An 18054-nucleotide genomic window follows, 5' to 3' on the forward strand; every position below is an offset into this window, starting at 1 on the left:
AGTGGAGGTGCATGATGACCAAGAAAAGGTAAATGTTATGGCCAACTTCAAAACGGACAAGGAGGATTTGGGGAACTTCAGCCTGGTCAGACTCACTTTGTCTCTGGAATAATTAAGAGTAAGTCTTCATGGAAAACATATTCTGGAACTGAAGGACAGGAAAATTAATAGCAACAGCCAGCATAGATTTATAGCTTGAAAATCTTACCTGTCCAGGCTGCCTTCTGTGGTAGCATGAGTGGCTTGGTGGCTAAGGATGGAGCAGTGCTGTAATTTACCTTGAAATTACCAAGGCTTTCAGCACTGTTTTCCATAATTTGCCTGAAACTTAATTGGAGGTTGGACTGAGCAGATGGGTGAAACCTGGGTGAAAAAAACGGCTTGATCACAGGTTCAAAACATTGGGTTAGCTGTTAGAAGTTTTACTGGTAGCCAGTTATAGATGACACCTCTCAAAGGTCAATATGAGGTTAGCACCATCTAATACCTTTGTCAAGGAATGATCAATGAGATGGTATGCACATCCATATCAAATGTCACAGCTCACACCAAATGGGGGAAGGGTTAATACACTGGTGGGCAGGGCTGCCATACAGAGGGAACTTGACAAGATGAAGCATTGAGCCGGCAGGAACGTTATGAAATTCAACAGATGAATGCACAGTTCTGCATCCGGGTTATCTGGGGCAGATAATCCCACTCATTGGTACAAACTGGGAAACATCTAGCTCTGCAGCATCTCTGCAGAAATGAACCTGAGTATCCTTGTGGAGAGCTCAGCCACCAAGACAAGAGGAGAATGTTTTGTTTCATTTTGTTTTGTTTTTACCCCTATTTGGCATTAATGAAGTTGTGTTTGGAGTATTGTGTCCAACCGTGGCTTCTGCAGAATAAACGAGAGTGCCGAAGGGTACTACTGAATGGTTGGGTGGATGGGTTTGCTATGCTTCCAGAGAAGCTAAGGGAAAACCTAACTGTCTTACACTGCCTAAAAGGAGGTCTGGGAAGTTAGAGCTGTACTATTCTCAGAGATTCATAGTGGAAGATGGAAGGAATATGACACAGATTGCACAGATTGTAGCAAAGAAAATTCAAGGTGGAGATCAGGAGAACATTTTTTGCCTTGAAAGCAGATAAGCACTGAAACAGGTTTCCTACACAGGCTGGGGGATGAAATATCCATCCTTGGAGATGTTCACTGTAAAAGTCCCATAGTAACCTAAAGCAACTTTTAATTTAGCCTTCCTGTTAGCAGGAGGTTGGCCTAGATAATCTCCAGTTATCCTTTCCAACTTATTTTTTTTTCTATGATTATAATAGGCGTCATTTGTATCTGATTCCAAATGTGTATTCTTTATTTGTAGGTAAATCACCAAGTACAAAGTTGGTGTCTGTTAAATAATAGTAATAATATATGAATCACACACCACTGCCACATGTGGCTAAAGTAGACCAGTAAGAAAAATGGCACTTCCCTGAGAGAAGAACTGTGTGCAGTTCTGGGCACCGCAGTATAAAAAGGACATGAAACTGTTGGAGAGTGTCCAGAGGAGGGCTACGAAGATGGTGAAAGGCCTGGAGGGGAAGACGTACGAGGAACGGCTGAGGGCACTGGGCCTGTTCAGCCTGGAGAAGAGGAGGCTGAGGGGAGACCTCATCGCAGTCTACAACTTCCTCGTAAGGGGGTGTCGAGAGGCAGGAGACCTTTTCTCCATTAACACCAGCGACAGGACCCGCGGGAACGGAGTTAAGCTGAGGCAGGGGAAGTTTAGGCTGGACATCAGGAAGGGGTTCTTCACAGAGAGAGTGGTTGCACACTGGAACAGGCTCCCCAGGGAAGTGGTCACTGCACCGAGCCTGACTGAATTTAAGAAGAGATTGGACTGTGCACTTAGTCACATGGTCTGAACTTGGGTAGACCTGTGCGGTGTCAAGAGTTGGACTTGATGATCCTTAAGGGTCCCTTCCAACTCAGGATATTCTATGATTCTATGATAAGTTGCCAATTGATTGTTTTAGATCTGCTCATCCAAAACTATTGTCATCTGTCCACTGTGTCATAATGAAACAAGCAGTTGAACTTGTCAGTATAGACTATGTCATACTAACAGATGGAATTGAACACAGGCAAACATCTGTGCTTCCCATATTTATAGAACTGCAAAATCACAGGGTATTTTAGATTGATAGGGACTTCCTGAAGTCTCCAGTCCAAAATCCTGCTCAAGGTAGGGCCAGCTATGTTCTGCCTATGTAGGCCTTTTCAGGATACTTTTAGGCCCCATGAAGCTCTCTCTTCTCTGGGGTGAACAAGCCCCATTCCCTCAGTCTCTTCTCCCTGGGCAAGTGTTCCAGTCCTGATCATCTTGGTTTCCTTCCACTGAAGTTGGTCCAGCTTACCAATCTCTTTCTTGTACTGGGCCCAAACCTAGATGCAGTACTTTAATACCAAGTAGAATGGTCATTTCTCTTGATCTTCTGGCTCTACTCCTGTCATTACAACCCAGGATGCTGCTGGGCTTCTTTGTTGCCAGGGGATACTCTTGGTTCTTGTTCAGCTCATTGTCCACCAACACTTACAAGGTCTTTTCTGAAGAGCTGTTGCCCAGCCAGAAAGTCCTCAGCCATACTGTAAGAGGCTATTCCTTTCTGGTGTAGGACTTTTCATTTGTTTTTGTTGAACTTCACCTCCAGGTCATTGATTAAACATTACAGGTTCATTTCACGGGTACCTGTGGCATTCAAATGGTTAACAGCTTCCAAATGGATTATGGTTTGTTAACCACTAACCTCTAAGCCCAAAAAGCCAACCAGGTTTTTATCCATCTTGTTGTCCACTTACCCATATTGTAACATCCCAACTTGGATTCAAGAATATTGCGGGGTGGACAGTGTTGATAGCCTTGTCAAAGGCTATATTTCATCATAAATGGTAATCCAGCTGGTCATGTAGGAGTTACCCTTGGTAAATCCATGCTGACTGTTCTTCAGTCACCTTCTTCTCTTTCATGTGCCCAGAAATGCTCACCAAGAGGACAAATTCCATGATTTTTTCGGGGATGTAACTGAGGCTTCCTGTAGTTTCCCAGGTTGTCCTTTTAGCTTTTTCTGAATATGAATGTAACATTTGCCTTTCTCCATCCTTTAGGGATTTACCAGAAATGTTTACATGTTAAAAGATGTGCAATTTTTAATTCAAGCCTGGAATAAATAAGCTTATAAATAACAAAATAACATCCCAGGTCATCTAAAGAAAAGTGGCTTTTTTGTAGTAGTTTTGTTTGTTTGTTTGCTTGGTGTTTTTTGTTTGTTTGTTTGTTTGCTTGCTTGCTTTTATTGTTGTTGTTGTTTGTTTGATTGGTTTTGTTTTGTTTTGTTTTGCTATCTTGAATGGACCTTTGCTGTAGACAGGGACATTCTGGAAAATAGCAGTCAAGTATTTCAAATATTTACAATCTTGTTCTTGTCTCTACTAGGGGACAACAGTTTGCAGATGCCTGAATTCATAGGCATACGAAATGGATACATTCACTTCAGTTGTAGCTTCATCCTAACTCATTTCATCATTTAACAGCCTCTCTCAATATTTCCTTGTTTGATTTCAGCAGTTTGAATCATGCAATTTGGTCTGCCAGGTTACTTTTCTTTTAATATAGAAAGAAAAGTAACTAATGAAACAGCAATGAATTAAGAATATCTATGGGAAGAAAATTGCAAATAAAACAAATCAGTTTATTGGAAGGCTTGTATGTGATTTGATGGGGAATAGTATTCAGTAGAAACACAGGATGTGTATACGGAAAGATCAAAAGCAAAACAAAATGGAGAAACTACTGAAACTGGCTATAAAATCAGACAGTGGTAACAGAATCAAACTGTAATGGTAATTTGGTCTGAAATACAAGTGTATGTGATGCTTGGGAAGGTGAGAAATAAAGGAAAATAGGGTGGAATAATATTAGAGTAACATCCATACCAGAATTCTGAAAGAGCCAGACCATTAGTTGAGGATAAGTGAGAAAATGAAGGATTTTAAGATGTCAAGATTCAAGAGAGATCATTTACTAGAAACTTTTATTTGAAAAGAAATAGAATATGGGCATCTGATCCCCTTAGTATGAGGTACTTGCATATCAAGTGCTTGAGAGAAAATTTTGGGGAAAATGTAATTAAAGTGTTAGGGAAAAGAGGAAGATGTGTACATTGCAGCACAGGTATAATAAATGTAAATTGAGCCAAGGTGACCTGCAAACTTTACATTATTAGCTACCATTTTTCTAGCAAAAGGAAATGTGCTGTATATAAAGCTTTATATGCAAAAGCTTAAGCTTTCATAAATCATGGTAAAGTGACACAAAATGAGAGACATTATTATGACGGAAAATATAATAAAATTTTACAAAAGAGCTGTACAAACCTTAAGGATCTGGTTAAAAGGAAGGTAGAAGAGAGTAGTGCTAGAAGGGAAGATACATGTTGGGAAGATATTAATGAAGAGATCTTCAAGGTCAGTTCTTACCCTTAGGACAGAGATCACGGAACAGAATTTTTTGATGTTTTCTTTTGAAGAAAGATAACAAACCTGGCACAAGAACAAACTTCTATAAATCAGCCATGAATTAATATCACCTACAAGTTAGAAGGCTTGTTATGTTAGTCTAAAGAAAGCAGTGGGGCTGCCTTTCTGAAAGAATTAAAATGGGAAAGGAATGGGGTGGAGATGACACCCAACCTTTATATTATGTAAAGACTCCACTGTGCTGTGGAACTTCCCAAGCAACTAGGTCTATCGACCTCATGGTCAGCTTGTGCTGAGTAGAACAAGCCAGGAACTTGCATGCAAGCTCTTATTTGTATCAAATGAACAAAACATGTTTTGAGAATTATATAGACTTTGGCCTACCTGCTCAGACAAAGAATGCCATCCTAGACACGTATAGACACATATCCAGATGCACATAACCAAACAAAAAAACACTTTAGGGTCATACATGGTCATCTCAAAATTAATGGGAATTAAACATATAAACAGTTTTGATACCTTTGAAAATCTCTGTGTCCTTAGGGTCTGAAGGTCTGAATACATCTGAAAAGAAAAAACCTTCTGCAATCCCTAGGATGTCATTAACAGTCTTGTAATACCCACAGAAGGAGAAAAATATACGTTACTAAGTAACCTAACCTACATCACTACCAGGAAAATCCATTTAAACCAAGCTTATTTTAAATAGACCTAAGTGATAGAGCTTCTAGAATTTTTCTCAGAGAACTACTATGCAGTTTAATAGGTCTGAATAATGTGCTTTGATTTCTATCTTGGGGTTTAAAAAAACACTTGTACACTAGCAGATTTCTCATTAATTTTTCTATCCATCCAGCCAGTGCAATAGCCGAATATATTAATATCTCAAGGTTTCTACCGACTGGGCCTAGCTGTACCCTTACAAAAAAAACAGTTTGAGACACTTTAATAAACTTAATATAAATTAATATACACAAGTCATACATGCAAATAAAGAAAAGTGATTTATATCAGTTTATTCATAGCATGGCTTGGCTAATTAAAGTACACCTTTTTCTTATTACATTTTATAGACTCCATTACTGTAATGCAGGAAGCACCAAGCAGTAAGGGCAAATGAGCTTGGGGAGAAAAAAAATGAACATTTGCATCCTTTCTATAAGTACTGTGCCTTTTGATTAATAGAAGACAACACATTGCTCTAAAACAGTTTGAGGAAAAAAATCCAATACCCATAGTATATTGATAGAAATCTAATGTCTTTGAATTGTAAGCATTGTTTTGTGAAAGTGTGTACATTTGTATTATGGACCTTTATGAAAGCATATCCCAACTTGTTTTATGCTAATACAGTAATAATACTACACATAATGTAATAATACAACACATGTTGATAATGTTTGCACTTTTCAAACGATAAAGAAATTATATTATCCTTGCTAATGTTTTTAAGCTCCACTATAACAGATTATTTGTTAAACCATAGAGATGTTTGGTAAAATACAGCACATTTAAAATCTGACTTTAAAAAGTGTGGATTTTGTGGTTTCATTGATATAAAGAGTATATCTCTCTCTATATATATAGATATATATACAGACACACACACACACAAAGAAAAAAAAAAAGAATAATTTTACTAAATGTATTTTACTATACTTTTACTGAAAACAGTATAATTTAAAATAATGCAGGTTCTTCCCCAAGATTCTCCAGAAACACTTTATCATCCTTAAATATTTCTCTAATAACTCAAGAACTCTATAGTGCTACTGATCTGTAAACAAAAGATCATACAAAATCTTGGAACAAACAAGCTAAAAAATAAGTGTGTTGAACCTCAAATTTAAAATTCCTCTTTAAGTAATCCAGAAGTAGGATAACATAGAAGATCATTCCAACTTGTATCATGGTCATTCAAAGCAAACTTAGGTAACTGCAACTTTCATACTCATCCACACAATCAGAGACCACTCAGATCATATAAAATATTGTGCTATATGAAAATGTAGTGGTGCTTTCTTTTAACATATAGTTTTAAAATGACAAAACAAATAGATTATAAATGAGGGGTACAGAAAATGGTAAAGAAAAAATAATGGAACATTGACTTAGAGATGCATTAAAAACCCATTGTCTTAAATGTAGCAATGGTACTTACAAATTTCTTGAGTTCTATCTCCAACCATGGTGTTAGGTGCATTCTGTGTTTCCATCCCATCCAGCTATAGTAACATACAAGAACATTGTACAGCTTCTGTGCACTGAGCAGGCTTTATGGAAGCAGAAAAAAATTGAAGGAAAAAAAAAAAAAAAGAAAAAAGAAAAAAAAATACTTTGGTTTGATTAGATTTTAGCTATTTCAATCTGAAGTTATGGAGATACCCTCTGCAAGAAATTAGGTGATCTCCTGTTCAAAGTATAAACATGACATTTACATGTATTTTTATTTTTATTTTTTGGAAAAGGGAAGGGCTAACAGTAAGTAACCATCCAAAATTCATTAGGCATATCAAACACCTTGGTCTGAGAGTACAGAATAAATTATCTTTATGCAGATAAATAGTTCGTTGCAACCAGGAAGGAATTGTCTGCTGAAATCAAGGCCAAGTGTATGAACTGTATCATGCCAATCAAACAAAAGTTGGGCATGAGTGGTGTTAAAAGCTTAAATATAACCAGCTCTGGTTAGTCTGGAGCCATTTGTCAGCAATATAAATTGTTCTTAAACATACATTTAGTAGGCCTACGTGCACCGTTTGCTTCTCACACCATGTTTTATGCAGTGAAAAAACCCACGTTCTTTAGGTAGAGTTTTCCTTACAAGGCAATATAACCAATTGAAGATACAAATAGTCAATGGGAAATAACAATGATAATAAAACATATCTTATATTTTGTGAGTTAAAAGTGGGGGCTTTTAGCTCGTGAAAATTTATGGTAGTTTTTCACTGATGTTTTGTACATCGTGACAAAATCTCTGCCATCTGATTATTAATAAAAAGAAAGACTGTATCTTATTCAAGGACATACAAAAAATACACAACCCACCATCCACACTGCCTCCAAAAATATGTTTGTTTATTTGATAGTAGTATTTTGATGGTAGTATTGAATTTAACTTGCTTTGCCAATTTTGTTTACCATAAAAATAAGAGTTATTAAACCTTATTTAAAATAACTGCATGCAGGAAGAAGGAAATAAACTACGTTAATTTAATCTTCTTTCCTAAATGTTAACAGCAGTGTAAAAATGGATGCTCTCATCCTTGTAATCAGTTGCACGGTGCACAAGGGCAGCAGTCTCTGGTGCCTCATCTGTGAACTAATCTTTCATTTCATAGCAGATCTTTCCATATCAAACAACACAAATGACTTAATTTGCATGACAGGATTTGTAACGGGGCAAATCTAGTGTCAAAGTCGATTAAAGATTACACCGGAGAACTATCATAATCAGTACTCTAATGAGCCTAAATAGTACATGTAAAGTCTCCCCTTTTTGCCATTCCAGTCATGTATAAAAGGGAATGTGTTTCTTTTCATCGGTGAGCCAGTCCTTTGGTTTGCACATTACGCCCTACGTTGAGCTAAAGTCATGTCAGTCTGGTTTCAGAGGGAGAGAAAGGGAAATAATAAAGCAAACATCACTTCACAAATGACATTGCTTGGTATAAGCCAACGTTTGAAGCCCTTAATTCTTCTAATCTGCAAAATAGTCAATGCTAATGGGTTTTTGCCTTTGTGAAAGCTGATGCATAGAAAGAAAAACTTTAATGAGCTGCCTGGGTTGTATGCTTACAGATACCTGTCAAATGTCTGTCATCTTAGCTATCGTTGAGGCATTATAAAGAAAGTAAGAAGGAAGGAGCGACAGTATTTGTACAAGCATTTTCATGCTAAAATGGCACAATTTTCTTCCTGTCATAATTTCATTGTATCTGAAAGTCAGAAAAGCTTAACCCTTTCAATAGCACATCCTATACAAAATATCACATGTTTGAACTAGCAGCTTTAAAAATAGCAATATGATTTGGTAAACAGCATCTTCTGTTAAATTTTGTTTCATAAAACTAAATTATCTATATTTAAAAAAAAATATGTGACAACAAATTATTGGAATCAATTGCTGCACTTCGGAGAGATCAAGAGTTTAGTAAATGTAACAAATGCTCAATGTGAGAGTCTGTCATCAGAATAATTCCTTTCTGAGTTCTTAATTTCATACGCCTTTGTGTCTTTATGCTGGCAATATGAATAGCAATGCAAAAGGGTCAACAAACTCCCCTACTCTTACCATCTCTTTTATTAAAAGAAATGGGAATTTGAATGCATCTTATTGCAAGAGCACCTGCTAACTCTGCTGTTCTAAGTTGTAGTTAAGTGTAGTCAGCCTTGTTTTCAGACATTTACAATAACTATGTAAAAAATTATATCTATGAACCGAAATCATGCATTCAGAAGTCTCAGCCCAGGTGTGCTCATTCACCTATTTCTCTTTCCAGATTTATGGTCAATCCTCATTTCTTTCAGACAAGTCAGGCATCAGAAGTATGGACATCTCTGTACAGAACCATAGTTCCCCCTATCCAGGTATCAAGCTCTAGTCTGAGGGTTTGTATGCTCCATAAATTTGAATACAGCTTTGGGAGTCCAGTTCTAAAAGGCACTTATGTACTTGCTGACACCTATTCATGCATGGAGTTGTTTGTGGAATCAGGGCCTTAATTCATACAGAGGACATACCAGAATATACAGGGAAAAGGTATTTTTTCTCGAGGCATGCCTGCCAAGCCTGGCAGAAAGCAGGACCAGGGCTCGCTGCGTGTCACTGAGTATCTCACTTACACACAGTGTTTCCATATCCACAGTGTAAAGCAGGATAAATGTCCTAAACACTCACTCACTTGGAAGCCTCATATATTCATGCCTCTAAGTCATTTGGTGATATTTTTGTTTATTCTATCAAGCTGTCAGTGTCAGTAGTTCAGGGAGGCATTTTTGTTATTATTCTGCTATGTCTCTGTTGTTGTTTTTACCTGGATTTGTCAATCCTCGTTCAGGAGGGCTGCAATACTTTGTCAAGGTATACTAAGGCATGACACACTTCAGTGCATCTTAAATATTCTCAAAAGACCTCAGGCACCAGCTCAGACATTTTCATTGAGCCATTACAATCCAAATAGAAAAACTTTAATGAGTGTATTGCTTCCAAAGGACTCACTGGGTGCTTGCTGACAGCATCTTTCATGCTTCTGCTGCAGGTGAAGATCTCAATGGAAGGTTTTTCTCCCTTGTGCTCTCTTTTTTCTTTAAGTAAACTCACACAGAGAAGAGAAAAGATAAGACAAATTAAAGGCTTTAAAGTCTGAGATTAAGCAAATGAAAACAAGGAACGATAATTACAACTGAACTTCTTCACCCAAGCTACAATGGGTGAAATTTGTACTGATGTCTCCCAGCACATACATATCTTACCTGTACATGCAATGTGGTTAGGAAATAAGGAGATTTAGAATAACATGGCTTAATTATCAGCAAATTTGCTATTCTCTTGCTTAAGCTGTAACTTACTTACAAGTATAAAATGCCCATCGAATCTTCACATTAAATTTCGCTGAATTTCAGACCCTCCCGTGCTGAAAGAACATCACAACAAACAGAAAGGTTGCTGAAATGGAAGGTTGAGAAAATGAGGTTTGCACAGTGAAATTGGTGGGTAGCGCTATTTTTCCATCTCATGTTACATCTTTTAATTAAGGAAGTTTTCAGGTACTGTATCTAAAAGAGCAAGCTTTCAGAGGGGAAATACAGCTCCCTCTAAGGTCCCTTTAAAACCACAGCATCCTGTCAAACTATTCCAAAGTGATGAGGGGTGGAGGGGTGGCAGGATCACCCCAGTGCTTTCCCAGAGGTGATCTTTCCAGCACATCAAATAATTTCTTCCTAACTTTATCTAAATGTTATGGACACAAGCATGCAGCAGAGGAGACACCTGGAGACCCCTCCAGTCCCAAAAGAGAGCCCTGGTCTTCTAGCATGTCACCTGCCAGTCCTCCTAGGAGGGCCCCATCTGTGCAGTGTGATGGTATGGCAAACACACCTACTTTTGGGGGGAAACGTATACTTATTAATCATTCTCTATTTAACCTTACACATGCTGTGCACTGAATGATTGCTCATGCTTCTTGACTGGTGTGTTTGGTGCAGTGGCTGCTGTGTCCACACCATAATCCGGAGAGCTCGAAGGGGTTAGCGCACAGACGTAAATAACATACATTAGCCATGCATGTTTAGTTCTGACTTGGATTTCATCCACTTTCCAATATGAATTATTCATCCGCCATCCCTGTCCGATTGTTCTTTTAATTCATATTGCAGTTGTTAAAAGGTTATAAGCCACGCTACTGAATAATCCTTTACTGCTTCCCCATGGCAATTTGTGCCCAATTTTTGCAGATTTCAAGCCTCTGCCGATGCCCGCCGCAGAGTTCATTTTTATGGCGATCGCCGGCTAGCCTTTTCCCCTGCACACTACCTCCCTGACCCAGCCGCTGTACCTCTGCTCCCCTGCACCCCAGAAGCTGTCACCAGTCTCCCTCCTTCCCAGGAGCTGAACACACAATAGAGAATAGGCCCTGGCTGCGAGGTTCAGCAGCCATTAACCCCTACCAGCTGTTCCTGCAGGGAGCCTTCTGTGGCTGAATGTCCTTTCTCTGCGGAGGCCCTCATTTCCACTAATCTAACTATTGTTGGGTAGGAATGCTGACAGGAGAAAAGAAATTTTTCTTGTGTCCATGCAAGTGTGTGTATCCATGTGTAAGTGAAGGAAGAGTGAAGGCTAATTTCTATAGTAGGCATGAATGGAGGGATTGGGAAAAAAAACTAGTTAAAATGTGTTTACTTGCTTAAAAGGCTCAGTCAATTTAAATAATTTCAGTAGTATGCTCTATTTTGGGGGGGGCGGGGGGTGGGAAGGAGGAGGAAGCGAGTTACTATTACCATTTTATGTTAAAACCACTGAGACATTTCCCTGGATTTCCTAAGCACTTCTTAAAATCTGAAAAGAAATTAGGATAAATTGATGAGGAAAAACTGTAAAACAAACAGAAATGCCTTGCAACAAAATCTCATCTTTTTAAAACAATAGAACTGGGCATCCAAAGAGTTACCTTTATTTCACATTGATTATCCATTTTCAGTAGATGGATGATTCAGACTCTCTTGACATACACAAAATGTTTGTCAGCTTTTATTAACAAATTCAGGATTCTGCACTAATACTCTAGAAAGAAAACAAAATCAATTGGGAGGAAAAAAACATTTGATTTAAATGATCGACATTTTCAGATAACCAAACTCAATTCCTTAATGTCTCTCACAGTGGCATCATTTCTAATTGCATTTCAAACTTACAATTTAAAATATTTTCATGCAAACACTAATAGACATACTAAATCATGCATTACTGTTAGTGTTGCTTTTCCTTTTCAAGCCTCACAGGTGAAATAACAAAAAGAAATAAAAACAATTTAATTAGCAAGAAAGAAAACTATTTTATTTGCTGGAAAGCTGCATGCCATTTTAAGTTTCAATTAATTCTTTCTTTTCTCTAAAAAAGATTGATAACAGAAAGTGTTTTGAAATGTAGCGCTCCATTTTATCACTTGATAAAGTTCAGCAAAATACAACAGTTGGTCTAGTTCAAATCAAATTAGAAATAATTCATGTAGAAATATATTTTCTGGGCAATTAGACTGTATCGTAGTAGGGCAAATGTCTGATATAATAAAGCTCTACTTTGCATCTGTTCCTGTGTCTAGACGGCTGCAATTACTAGTCCTTACAACAGCAGCGGCAAGATAAAGCACTGCTTACAGGTTATAGTTATTAAAATTCAACGTTTTCTTTCTTTGCCCCCTTTATTACCTAAATCATTTGATTGTTATAAAATTTAATTTAATTGAATGAAGTTGCACTTTTATCGTCTTTAACACAAACACAAACAAACAAACAGTACAGAACCCAGCTCATTGTTTCTCCCAAACATTAGCTGCCATGCATGGATACTGGTTTCATTGAAGTTAAATATGTACAAATAATGCTTGTGCAGAACCCAAATGGCAGAAACGGCTCTGTGGATAAAGAGAGGATCTGAAACCCTATGACTGTCAATCTGGCATCCTTCAAAGGCACTATAAAAAAAAACACACAACATACTAGAGAACACATATCCCTAATTACTATATTTGGAAAGATTAAAGGCCCATGCCAAGAAGGGTATATTTGTGGGTAGATAGTTGGGTTTACATCACTAATAAAAAGAAAAAACATCAGTAAGCCAAATACAACATAACGCCATGCACAGCCCTGTATCTACAGGTTGAACTCCTACTGCCATCCCATGATACTGGCAGGAATTCTGCCTTCACACCAACATCTCCGCTCTGCTCTGCTTTGCCGGAGAGGGCTGCCAGAAGTGAGTAGGGTGTGCAGTACCAGCTGTACTTCAGATGTTTTAAATCAAGTAATTTGGGGTTGGAAAGGATTGCATGAGCAAACAATGGGTCCAGTCCTTGAGGTCACATGGAAGTGCCACTTCTTCAGAATTTTGGCTTACCAAGTACATGGAGGGATTATTTCAGCAGGATTTCTGAAAATGCAGTTTACACAGTTCATGGGCATAAACAGTAGTTTCTGGTGTTAATGAAACTGCTTTCTCGTTCAAGTTCTCCCTATAATTACAGGGTTTCTGGGTTTCTAAGCAAACCTGAGCAAATTTTAAGTAGGGTTTTGTTTAGACAATCTAAGATATTAAATCATAGTCTTGAAACCCTACAAAGAATCAAGCACATAGCAATAAATGGCATTTGTGAAATATTTCATGCAAAGAAAGACATTCATTGAAACAAACACAGGCCTCTTGGGTAAATTTGGAAATAGCAAAATGCAGAGTACATGGCACATTAAGGAGACTTGGTGGTACTTACAGGACCTCAGACAAAACTCTAACCAAGGCATGCCAGTATAAACAGAAAATCAATACCGTCCATATTTATTTGTGGCTATCCCCACTCTAATTCTGTTCTTGTCATATTAATACATTAAGTTGAGTGAGGCAGTATCTATGCTGACATGAAAAACCTTCAAAGAAAGCTTGGGTGGCAGAGGGAAAATTTTTAATCTTGTTTGGAATAAACTAAGTTCTTTAGTTGACTAGGCCACAGTCAGATGCCTATAACAGCTATATGCCTATAACCTTCTTGCATTGACTTCTCCCAGAAGCTTTAGATGTCTGATTTATCTGCAACATCTCACCTTTGTTAAATAGGCTGCCTTGTTAAGCCTGGAGAGGTCTTCTTCTTTTAAAGGGTTAATGTAATTTGTATCATAACTCATGTTTCAGATAGGCCACAGCAGTCACTAGGTCGCTATAAAATGAAGACCACAACCCTGTTTAAAAGGAAAGCACGGATTGTACACCTGACTTAGCTGACTGCTAAGAAACTGGAATTGACCCACTGACAGTTAACTTGGCATGCAGCTGCCACACAGTACATGCAAACATACAACTTGTTTCTTCAGCCTCATAATGGATATTTTATCACCAAATTAACCTCCTAAGAAGCTAGAGTTTATTTCATCTGTCTTTTAAAAAATGTTGATGGACCTCGTGTTTCACTTGTGTCTGAAGGTTTTTTGTTTTTTCACCTGTGTCTAAAGGTCTGTGTTTCACTTTCTCTTCACAGAGAAACTCACAGACTGTGCCAGTTGCAGAACAAGTCTCTAGCTTCCCAGTCCTAAATACTAGCACATACCATCCCTAAAAATAAATGAGGATATCTACTCTAGGAATATTCAATAAGGTAATGATGCTACCAAATAATGTCACATGTTATTCTCATCTCACTTGCAGTTCACAAATAGCACAGAATACAGCTTTGATATAGTAATCCAAACAAACACCTCTTTGGAATGGCTCACCCAATATTTTATATTACATATTTTGTGAAATCTGTAATTCAAATATGGCAAAACACGGGGAAAAGAACTGTGCCAGAATCTTAGGTGTATATTTTACATATTCTTACTTTGTCAGGATGATGTGTGAGCGTGACTCATGTCTTAGTCTACAACAAACTTGAAACACCAATTCTCAGAGACACAAATTTCCCCAACAACATTACTCTGGCTCCAAAGGACTGTGTGCCTCTGCAGCTGAGAATTTGATTTTTCCTTCCTCTGGTACTCCAAAATTCAGGTCTTTGTATCAGAAGTGCAGCAGGTGGGCACCCAGCTCTTTATTACCTCACTCCTCAGCCTCCTGAGATCTGACTGCAGCTTCTTTCCCCCTGTATTTTACCTCATGCCTGCAAATTATTTGGATTACAGCACAGGTTACAGCCACTGTTCATCTACACCAACTGGGCAGGTGGGAAGGGAGGAAGAAGGTGACTATCCAGCTCATGGCCAGGATGACTTGAACTTACCTTGAGTGAACTGCTTGATGGTGAGGCCTTTCTTCCCAACCGTATGATGCACCACTACATGTGAGTTTGGCAGTTGGGTGGATGACATAACTTCATCCCTTATAAATTGTGCTAAAACCATCATGGGATACTAAAAGCTGACAAAATAAAGAAAGCGCTAGATTTTCATGATCTGTGCAAAGGCAAACAAAAATTGCAATAGTGTGAGCTGCCATTGGATCAATGACAACACAGGAAGATCTATACATGTGTTAAAAGTGAGGAAGGAGACATGAAAATTAAAGTCTTCCCAAATTCTGGGTTGTTGAGGTAGAAGCATGCACATGCATGAAAGAAATAGGGACAGGCTGGACATTTCTGGGCTTTGTCATTAACAACCTGCCCGGCTGTGATGAGTCAGATACAACCAGAAAAATGAATAAAGCCTTGGGTACTTCTTGAACAGAGGTACTCAGCTGGTTATTGAACTGACTGACTGGCTCCTTACACATCCTGTTCCCAGTTCTGTTTCTCTTACTGACTGTTATTTGGAGCATGGTATTTTCTTAAATATAATAATTTAAGAACACAATATTTCAGGAAATGCTGACATGTCAATTTTTCTGCTTTTCAGGGGTAATCAGAACTGAAATGGTGCTTCTATGTCTTTTTTTTTTTTCCTTTTATTTTCTTTTTTCTTTTTTTAAACAGAGGATGTTAATGGATTTTCAGTCATGAGGCACAAAAAGATGACATTAAATGTCACCTGATGCTGGAGAACATACAGATAATGTTTTATGAAATTGCATTGAAACCAAAAGTTTCCCCATGCTTCTTTCTAGTGGAAAATCTGTTATTTGCTTTACTGTTTGCATTTACAGATACAGAACATAAAAATGCTGGTTTTTTTTTTTTTTGGTTTTTGTTTTTTTTTTTTCCCAGAGACTACTGGACACATATATGTGTTTTTACTAAACGATTTTAGCAAGAAACATGGATTTCAAACCATTGCATCAACAACCTGGTCATTAACAATCTTACCTAAAATCTCTTCATACTTTCTGCCATTTGTCACTTTTAGAGATCTATCATTCAAACCAATTCATGCAATTCTTTTCACAAACTGACATCCTTGGGAGACTAATAATAATGTCCTGGGTATTATTGAATCAGTAGTTTGTATTTACACAGGTTTAAAATCAGATGTTGTAAAACAGCAGAAATAAGAAATCTCCCCAAGCAATAGGCAGCTCCTAATCATAGAAGAGACAAAATAGTAGCCTTTACTGATGCATGCTATGAAATAACTAACCCTGGTCCATCATGGGGGGCTTAAAATGAGTTTTAAGTTCCTTTGTTCACCATTTCTTAGAGCCGCAGTCATCATTAGAGACTCATGACCTCAGAGATGCCTTAAATATCCTTCATATTTTTAGTATTTATGAAACAAATGCATTCTGCATGACAAATTACATGAAGATCAAGAGATACAGTTGCATTAGCTCTTATGTAAAAATGAATTGCAAAGGTTTTACTACTCACAAGTAACACAGCATTCCTTAACATGTCAATAAAACCATATGACAAACCACAGTGGGTACTCCAGCCACACCCGCACACACACACACACACACACACACAGAGAATCAGGTTCTTGATAGACTTTAATGAATATATAGATTACACACTTTTGTAGCATAATCTTACATGCTTAAATGGTGACAGTATTATGCCACATTTTTTTAGGCCATAAAATTACAGATGCCTTTTTAAGGAAATCCTTTTTAAAAACTTTTAGGTCAACTAGTTTACTCTAGAGATCCCTATTCCAAAATATCTGTATTTATTCTAGTGGAAGAATAAAGAAGAATATATTTAGAAGAACAAATTAAACAGAAATTCAAGACTACAAGTAAGAGACTTTATTTTCTGAGAAATGAGACCCCTGTAAAATAAAAAAGATGGTAATTTGAAGTAAGTTGCTATCAGAACAACAACAATAAAAAAGACAATCGCTCCTTACATCAACAAACTCTTGGGGGCTACTTCCTGGGATCTATTTCTAGATATTTGTACAAGAAAACAATTTTTCTGTCATGTGAGAATTTAGGATTTTGAACTGCTTTTCCATTCTGAAATTTAAAAGGCCTAAAATTTCAAACATTCATAAAACATTGTTATGAAATATTGTGCATTGGGGTACAGTGCTCTAAGAAATCCAAAATATTCTAGTTTGATTTTGACCTATAAGTTCAGTGAGGGAGATTTAAAATGTTAAAGTGGCTATTATTTCAAACCAAAGTCTGTAAAGATTACATCTTTCAAATGTTTAACAAGACTGTTTTGATAAATTTGGAAGTGGTTCTTTCTAAATATTTTAGAATCTAGAGATTTATTGAAAATAACACTCCTATGTGTTAATTTCATCAGTTCAGAATGTTCAAATAAATTAAATACTTAGAAAATTATTAATGTGTTCTATTTTTTCTCATTTTTTGCTGTCATCAGACACACCAAATAAAAAAACAGCCTTAGACTACTATCTTAATTAATTCCCTAATACAGAAGAGGTTACAGGCTAAATTCAGTTTCCATTTACACTGGAGAAAAAAAAAATGTCTTAATACAGTGAAACTGAACTGGTGAAACTAAAGAGACTTTAGCCTTATACAATATAGCAGTCATACAACAGATCCAAACCATATGCACTTGCTGATATTCCTCTGCTAAAAAGAGCATCTTGGGCTCCAAAAAATTCTCAAACTGGAGATCTCTGGAATGCATCTGAAACATGATATGTGTAAATATATTTTTAAGGACATTGCACCCTTTTAGATATGCATGAAAACAACCAAGCTCCTTTTCCCTAACTCATCTCTTTGTCTAGGTAAAGTCCTAAATTGCATGGACTGTTTCCCTGCTGATTGCGTGTGTGGCTTGGTGTTTAATTCTGCTGCCGTTGCTCTGCTAGTAACACTTTCCTATAAGGTGAGGTTCAAATATTTACCCATCAGAGCAAGGCTGTGGGACTCTTATCTGTGACTATTTGCATAATCTCTCCCT

This window comes from Anas platyrhynchos, chromosome 2 (genome assembly GCF_047663525.1).
Source record: "Anas platyrhynchos isolate ZD024472 breed Pekin duck chromosome 2, IASCAAS_PekinDuck_T2T, whole genome shotgun sequence".
In the NCBI taxonomy this organism is placed as follows: Eukaryota; Metazoa; Chordata; class Aves; order Anseriformes; family Anatidae; genus Anas; species Anas platyrhynchos.